Raw genomic sequence first — 8,024 nt, forward strand, 5'->3', positions numbered from 1 at the left:
AGGACTACTTACTAGGTACAGTCCCTACAGGAAAGGCAAAATTTTCAGAAACCTAACACCCACCTTCAGAATGCTTCAAATCTCATTGGAGAAAAAAAATTTCAACTAAAAAAACTAGATAGTATATGCCACATCATGTGGTGGTGACAGGCAGATTACAAATGCTCAGACTTGAAGGGACCTTCGTTTTGGTTGCTGTTTGGTAGGAAATGTGTGCAGAGGGACCTAATGAGGACTTGTCCCAAGGGTTGGTTCTAACGGAAGTTGATTCACTCCCAGAACTGGGGCTGGAAGACAAACAGGAGTAAGGGGCTCTACAATCTAAAAGCTCCCCAAAGGGATACCCCTATATATGGCTAGCAGTGCAATGCAATATGGTCCAAAGCCCAAAGGGCCTTGTAAACAGTGAGGGATATTAGTTAAATTGAGTTGTGTAGATGACGGAAATCTTCCCAAAGAAGTAACAATCGAGACAGGCCTGGACTTTTGGAAGGAAGCCATTCCAATGAAAATCAACGTGGTAACAGCTTCATGTTTCCCATACACGGCAGTGTGGAGCTCCGGAATCTATAGTTAAAAAAAATATATAATTCTGATGTTCAGCCAGATTTAAGGGCCAATGCGTTAGTCATATCTCCATGGAAGCACTGTGTTCAAATTAGGAACTTTTAGTTCAAAAGAGAGCTGGAGAACTTGGAGGGAGTCCAGAGCAAAGCAAGCAAAGCCATTAAAAGTTGGGATGGTGGAATTCTAGAAAAAAATGGTAAATGAAATAAAGAAGGTTGAAGGGGAAATAAGACTCCAAATATGCAAATCGTTATTCTATGGGTGGTAGCTGACACTTGTTCTCTGGGTGCATCCAGAATGAGAAAAGTGGGAGTGAGCAAAAATGGGAGCAGTTGGAATTGAAAACAGATTGCAGGCAAAGTTCTGACAAGACCAGTGAGATGCTGGTATCTATGTAGATTTTTTTTAAGGTATAATTTGCATTGATTTTAAAGGACAAGGCAAAATATTATTGCTCCATATATATTCAAATCACTCATGGCTAACCCCTTATCTGCGTCTACCAAGGAACCACAAACAAGGATACATTCGCTAAATTTAGATTCACATGTGCCTGGTGATCGTAGATACTACGCATATGTTTGGAGGATGGTGAACAGAAAGGGAGAGATCTTTTTTCCCTCTAAATGTTGGAGGACAGAAAAAACTGCATTGAGATTTCAAAAATTCTCAGGCTTTCCAGCAGTTGGCCATGATGGAGGTCCACTGTCATTGGCCCACTAAGTGGAGACAGCCTAGAACCAGATCACAGAATAATAGATCTGGAAGGGAGTCTGTCCAGTGCTTCTCCATGAAATACACTTTGAGACCAGCTCCTTCTTCTATTTTTAAACAATAGCATCTGAAGTTCAGAGGGGTAAAGAGAGTTACTTCATGTCATATACAGCCAATAACAGATTGAAGTGTAAAAACAAGTCTTCCAACTTTTTGGAGAGTGCCCTTTTCAGGACCCCATTCTGCAATAGCTATAAACCTATGTTAGCCAAATAGTCACCACGTCCAATGGACATCTGGGACAACCCAGTGTGTACAGGTGGTATACACCCAGTGGAGCAATGTTGCAAACCCTAAAACCAAAGGGACCAACTGCTAAGCTCACGATGCCATGAGGACATGATGTGATACTGACCAATGCAAAAGTTGTGGTTGGAACTGATCTTGTGCAGGCGACAAAATTTGCCACCCCAAAATGTGTCTCTTTGGCATGAGGATTAATTTAGGCTGATTATTTTGAAGAAACAGAAGACTTGGGAAGTTTTCTTTTTAACTCTTCCTTAGCTGCTTAAAAATTTAGATAAAGGGCCTGTGCCCAAAACACAGCAGTCACTAGAAATATCTTCAAAGAATATGGGGCTAGGTGTAGAGGGGGGGAACTGGGCAGGCCCAGAGATCAGAGTACACTCTGTCCCATTGTCTCTGCAGGACCCAGCAAACATTTGTTTACCGAACACTGTGCTTTTCTATCTCCATGTGAATTGCCTTCCTCCCCTTTGAAGTCCCAAACTTCTACCCCCAACATCCTCTCGTCTTTAGCTGAAGATGCTGTTTACGGTGAGGGCTTTGGCCATTTTGGCGAGTGACTCAGTTTTCCTGGGTCTCTCCCATGTATACATGTTATTAAAATTTTGTTTGATTTTCTCCTGTTAATCTGACTCATGTCAATTTAATTCTTAGACTAGCTGGAAGAACTAGAAGGGTAGAAAATTTCTTGCTCCCTGACATTTATAACCATTATATTTGTAGATCATCACAGATCAGCATTTTAATATGCCCTGTATTATACTGCAACACAAAGTTCTGTGTAAAGGTCTCAATTTTTTACAGAGACTTCCTTTACAAATGCTATTCTAGGATTTGGACACGTGGTTTATATGTATATGCACATTTACCTCAAGCGTGGGCCAGAGGGTAGAAAAAGAGAATGGTTTGCAGATGGGTGTTGGGAGTGAAGTAAATGGCTTGAAGAAGACACCAATTGGGTGGTTTCTGATAAAGTGATTCTTTACGATAGTGAGATATATATAGCATATTTATCTGTGCTACGTATACCCAGGAATAGAAAGTATTAATCTCTGTATCTGAGTAGCAGCCACAGATCATTATTTAAGTGTCAATTCCCTATTATAATCTGCATTTTGGTCTATTTTATACAAAATGGAATGAATTTACTTTTGAACAAAACATCCAAAGTAGTAAAAAGAACTAAGACCAAATATTTGCTGTTTTTTAAAAATAAATATTTAAGAGCTTTTTAGAGTCTTTGTTTTGGATGGAGTTTTCCAAAGCCTGCTGTATTGGTGCCTGTTGGAACAGGCTGACTCCTGCTGTCTGTTGCTTAGGTGCAGAGGCAGCATATTCTGTGGGTATATTTTAGCCGTTTTTAATGCTGAGATGAATAGGCTATTTGAAGTGAAGGGAGGACTGGTAGTTCCCGTTGGAATAAAAGGATCATAAATAAGTTCATGCCAAACTGTGAACACAGTTAGACAATGCACTGAAGGCAATTTTTATTTGGTAATTACTGTCTTTGTTCAGAAGCTTTGCCAATGCTGATTGAAAAGCTCCCAGAACAAAATAGCAAAAGGATACAGCTCTCTCATTAGCCTAAACTGCATTTAAATTATTCCTGCCTTTTGTGACACTCTGGTTTTCTTTTTAAACAAAGGGTTAATGTGCTTTTTAAAATTTGTGTATGTAAAATCAAGGGGGATGGGAGAAGATTGTTATCTCCTATCTCCCCAATCTTGATGAAGGGGGCCTTCAGAATGAAACCAACAAATTTTCCCCTTTGAGAGCTTTGCATTTATGGCTGCTTCCTGAAAGGGAAAGAGTCAGCAAGTAAGTCAAATGGCTAGAGAACCTCCTGAAGACAGGAGGAACGACTGAACGAATTAAAACATCTTTCCATTGAAAGCGAGGACACACAGTGCCCATATTAGCAAATACTCTTTCTTTGGGGGCATCTTGAATCTCTACTATCATATTATCATCAACAGAGATATTTGGCTCTTGTAAGCCATTCTCTTAGTCCTTTAGGATGTCAATGCTGAGAGAGAGAGAGAGAGAGAGAAACTAGGAATGACTACTGTGGTCACTCAAGACTTCCATGCAAGGTTGTACGTAAAATAAAGTCTTCTCTATCTTGCTTAAAAATCCAGTATTTAAAGAACATTTATGGACAGAGGCAGGAGACAAGATGATAGAGTAGAAGGACTTGAGTTCACCTCCTTTCATGAAAACACCAAAATCACAATAACTGCTGAACAACCATTGACAAAAAAGACTGGAACTACCAAAAATAAAAATTCTACATCCAAAGATAAAGAAGTCACAACAAGATGCTAGGAGGGGCACTTTCACAATATAATCAAATCCCATACCCGCCAAGCGGGCGATCCGCAAACTGGAAAATCATTGTATCACAGAGGTTCTCCCACAGGAGTGAGAGTTCTGAGCCCCATGTCAGGCTCCCCAGCCTGGCGTCAGGAGAAGGATCCCCCAGAGCATGTGGCTCTGAAGGCCAGTGGGGCTTGAGTGCAGGAACTCCACAGGACTGGGGGAAACAGAGACCCCACTCTTGGAGGATGCACACAAGGTTTCATGCGCGCTGGTACCCAGGGCAAAGCAATGACTCCATAGGAGCCTGGGCCAGAACTACCTGCGGGTCTTGGAAGGTCTCCTGGGGAGGTAGGGGTTGGCTGTGGCTTACTATGGGGGCAAGGACACTGGTAGCAGAGGCCCCAGGGCATATATTGCCTGTATATGACATCAGGGAACTCTCTTTACCTCTCTGAACTTCAGATGCTATTGTTCAAAGATAGAGGAAGGAGCTGGTCTAGATGATTCCCTTTGTCTCAAAGTGTATTTCATGGAGAAATGATTTGATGAGATACAGCAATGCACCTGCTTATTACTGTACACTTCCAGAAAAATGAAGCCTCTGGGAAATCCCTGCAATAAGTGAATCTATTTAACTTTTTTACTGGGGATTATACAAATTTATAAAACCACAAAATTCCTCCTTTTTTCAGAAGAAGACTCAGGACATCCCCACTCTGTTTCTCAACCATACTTTGAGAAGCACAGGACAGGCTCCCCTCCAGATCTAATATTCTGTGAACTGATTCTAGGCTGTCGCGAGTTGTTTTAAGGTAAGGGTCCAATAAGTGTGTTGAGTTTTTGGAACACTGTCCAGACGTTGAGGCTGGCTGTGTTAAGACAATGAGTAGTCAAAAGGTCTGATTCCATCCAGGCTGACACGTGCATCAGTCACTTCCTCAGTGGGCTCCTGGCTCCATTTTAGAGAGCTCTCTTAGCAATACTGACTCCATTTTTATTTTCCTTTCACACTAGTCAGTGTTTGTAGATGAAGATCTTCAATGAAAAGCCATTAAATTCAGCTAACGTTAATTGGTGCCTACTTTATACCAGTCAATGGCAGTACAAGATAAGTCACATCTTCTCCATCAAAGAATTCTTAATCTAGTAAAGAAGCCTGGTAAATAACTGTGTCATTGAACATGGGTGCTGTAAAATCTAACAAAGTAATGCAAATAGTTTTTAACTGAAATCACACAGCTTGTTAACATGAAGGAGTTCACAAAGCTGGTGATGCAGGAGAATGGCTCAAATCGTCGGCAAAGCCAAAGTAAGAATCTGCTGGTGTTAACAGTGAAGAAGAGAAAATGAACAAGGATGCTATAGAATACTGTCCAGGATGAGAGTTACTCAGAGAGGCTGTCTTGTATTCGTTTCTCACTCTAAAGCAGCAATCCCATCCTCCTCTCCAAATGAAGGCTAACAGAATATGGCACCCCAAAATACGCCTCTTTGGCATAAAGATTATTTTGAGCTGTGGGGCAACTAAGCCCGCAGGCCTCAACTATTGAGCCCACATGCTCTGGAGCTTGCGCTCCACAACTAGAGAGAAGCCCACGTGCCACAACAAAAGATCCTGCAAGACACAACGAAGATCCTGCGTGCCTCAACTAAGACCTGACACAGCTAAATAAATAAATAAGAAACTCTAAAAAGAGTAGAATTCACTCTTTTGTAAGGGAAATTTACATTTATAAAGGAAATCTCCACTTGTGAGGGTGTCTCCCTCTCTGTATCAGGAAGGGAAACTCTTATCAATGAAGAAGGCAAACATCCCTATTTACCATGCTGTTCCTGGTCACCTCCCACAACTGGCTCCCCAATCCCCCAGCATCTTCCTTTTATCTTTAGCTGAAGACAGTATTTAAGGTCGTGGCTTGTACCATGTTTACTCAGTTTTCCTGGGTGTCTCCCATGTATAGAGGAGGTATGCATGTTATGAAACTTCTCTGTTTTTCTCTCGTTAATCTGTCTTTTATTACCAGGGAGGCAGGGAGGTGGGAAGTGTCTCAGCCAAGAACCTAGAAGGGTAGAGGGAAAATTTCTTTTCCTCCCCTACAATGTCAGAATATGGGGTTTGAAAAAAATAAAAGATTCGAATATCAAGGGCTTTAGGGAGGTCTTTGGGGGAAATTGAAGAAATGTTTTTGTAAAGATGACCTTCTTTGTGACTGTGCCTGAATGTCAACTGTGAAGAGAGGGCCACACAAAACCATCACACAGTTTTTCCAGAACAATTATGGCCAAAGAAAAAAACATGTCACTGCTGTTCACTTTAAGAATATGTGGCAATTACTTTGAATTTTAATATATGAGTGTATAAAATTATCCTACTTTTAAAATAAATTTTTTTTCAGAATGAAATTCTGGTTTAATCTTTTTTTTCAATACTTACTATGACATTTAGTTCCTATTTTAGATGGATTTGTTTTAAATGACCTTTTTCAGATACAAATTATCCATGAATAATGAAGGCTTCCAATATTTATGAAACAATATGGTAAGCATGTATAGAGAGATAAGCAGCCAGAAATGGGAGAAAAGTTGAAACTGAAGGTTTCTATGTTTCAAATACACCCTAGGTATGCACATTTCCTGTGGATATTTTGTTGCAATACTCTGAGTTAGATGCTCTTAGGCTTCAGCCTGTAGGAAAGTGGTGATGATGAGACCAATGGTCTCTGAACTGGAGATAAACACCCAGCTCATGTTGGTTGTCCAAGTTGCTTCCTGCCTCTGACATCTGATTTGATCCCTTGCTCTAAGACTGACAACCTCACAATTCACATTATCCTAGGTTATTCTAGGTCACCTCCATATTTGCCAGATCATTCAGGGTCTTGAGGAATGCAGATTCCTAAGCCACTTCTCTCTTGTTGGGAGAACTGACAAACAGCGAATGAGTGGAGTGTTTGCTGGTAATTCTAGGAAGCCTTCTCCAGGGGCATTTGTATTCATTCCAATTCCTTTCAACTACCTTTTAAAAGCCTTGATTCTGAGTGATGGAAATCTGCGATCTAAAAGAGGATTACTTTGGCAATAATGCTGGCTTGGATAATCACTTAAAGCACTGGTGTTCCATTCCTCACAGTGAAGTGGACATGGATGAATGAAACGGTCTTGGATTCCAGTGACCAGGAGCAGAGCACATGCTCCTTTATACATGTCCTATCAGAGTTACTTAGAGCTCAGAGTTGGGAAAACTGACCCAGTAATGTTACCTTGCTCTTCTGCAAGCTTTTACCTCTCCCATCTTACTCCTTTTTTACTTTCCTGCTGGTGACTCTCTATTCCAACTGCTACGAGGCCCTTGAAGACAGATGGTTTTAAGACACATTCATCCTGTGACCCAAATACTTCTGGCTTCCATTGGGACCAATCATAGTACAGAGTCACAATGCAAAAAAATGAAACTGACATTTTGAAAAGTATGGAAAACATATATAACTTTACAGAAGTCTCTTAGACTAAGGGGGATATGATTCAGAGTACACAGCCAAATTTCTAAAAATCACCAGAGACATCCACCTCCACAGTGTCACTCGGCACAGGGTGACAGCTTCAGCCCCGCCCCCCACCCCCCTAGAAACCCTTTAAACTCTTACCTGAAGCTCCCTGGCTCCTCTCCGCCTCACAGCCTTTTCCTCCCAGGACTGTTTCTTCCTAAAAACAGCGCCTGCTTCTCCAACATAAAGCTGCCTGGCCTTTCCTTCTTCTGACTTCCATCTTGCTGCTCCAGGCCGAGGGAAACAGCAATAGCTGTAAAGGCTTATTTACGTTCGTCGTACCTCGATATTTGTGTACTCTGAATATTTTGTCTCTGTCAGAACCCCTTATGGCAATTCTGCCATTACCTTGAGCAAAAATCCCTCTCAAATGGCTTTTCACATGATACTGAATGTCCTCCTGAAGCTTCTCTTCAAAGCAGCTCTGCGGACGTTTTCTGTAAAGGACCAAGTAGTAGATATGTGCAGCATTGCAGGTTTTAAGGCCTCTACCCCACCTACTCAACTCTGCCATCGTGGCAGGAAAGCAGCCACAGGTAATATATACATGAAGGGCGGCTACGTTCCCAAAAA

The sequence above is a fragment of the Hippopotamus amphibius genome, chromosome X (genome assembly GCF_030028045.1).
Source record: "Hippopotamus amphibius kiboko isolate mHipAmp2 chromosome X, mHipAmp2.hap2, whole genome shotgun sequence".
Lineage (NCBI taxonomy): Eukaryota > Metazoa > Chordata > Mammalia > Artiodactyla > Hippopotamidae > Hippopotamus > Hippopotamus amphibius.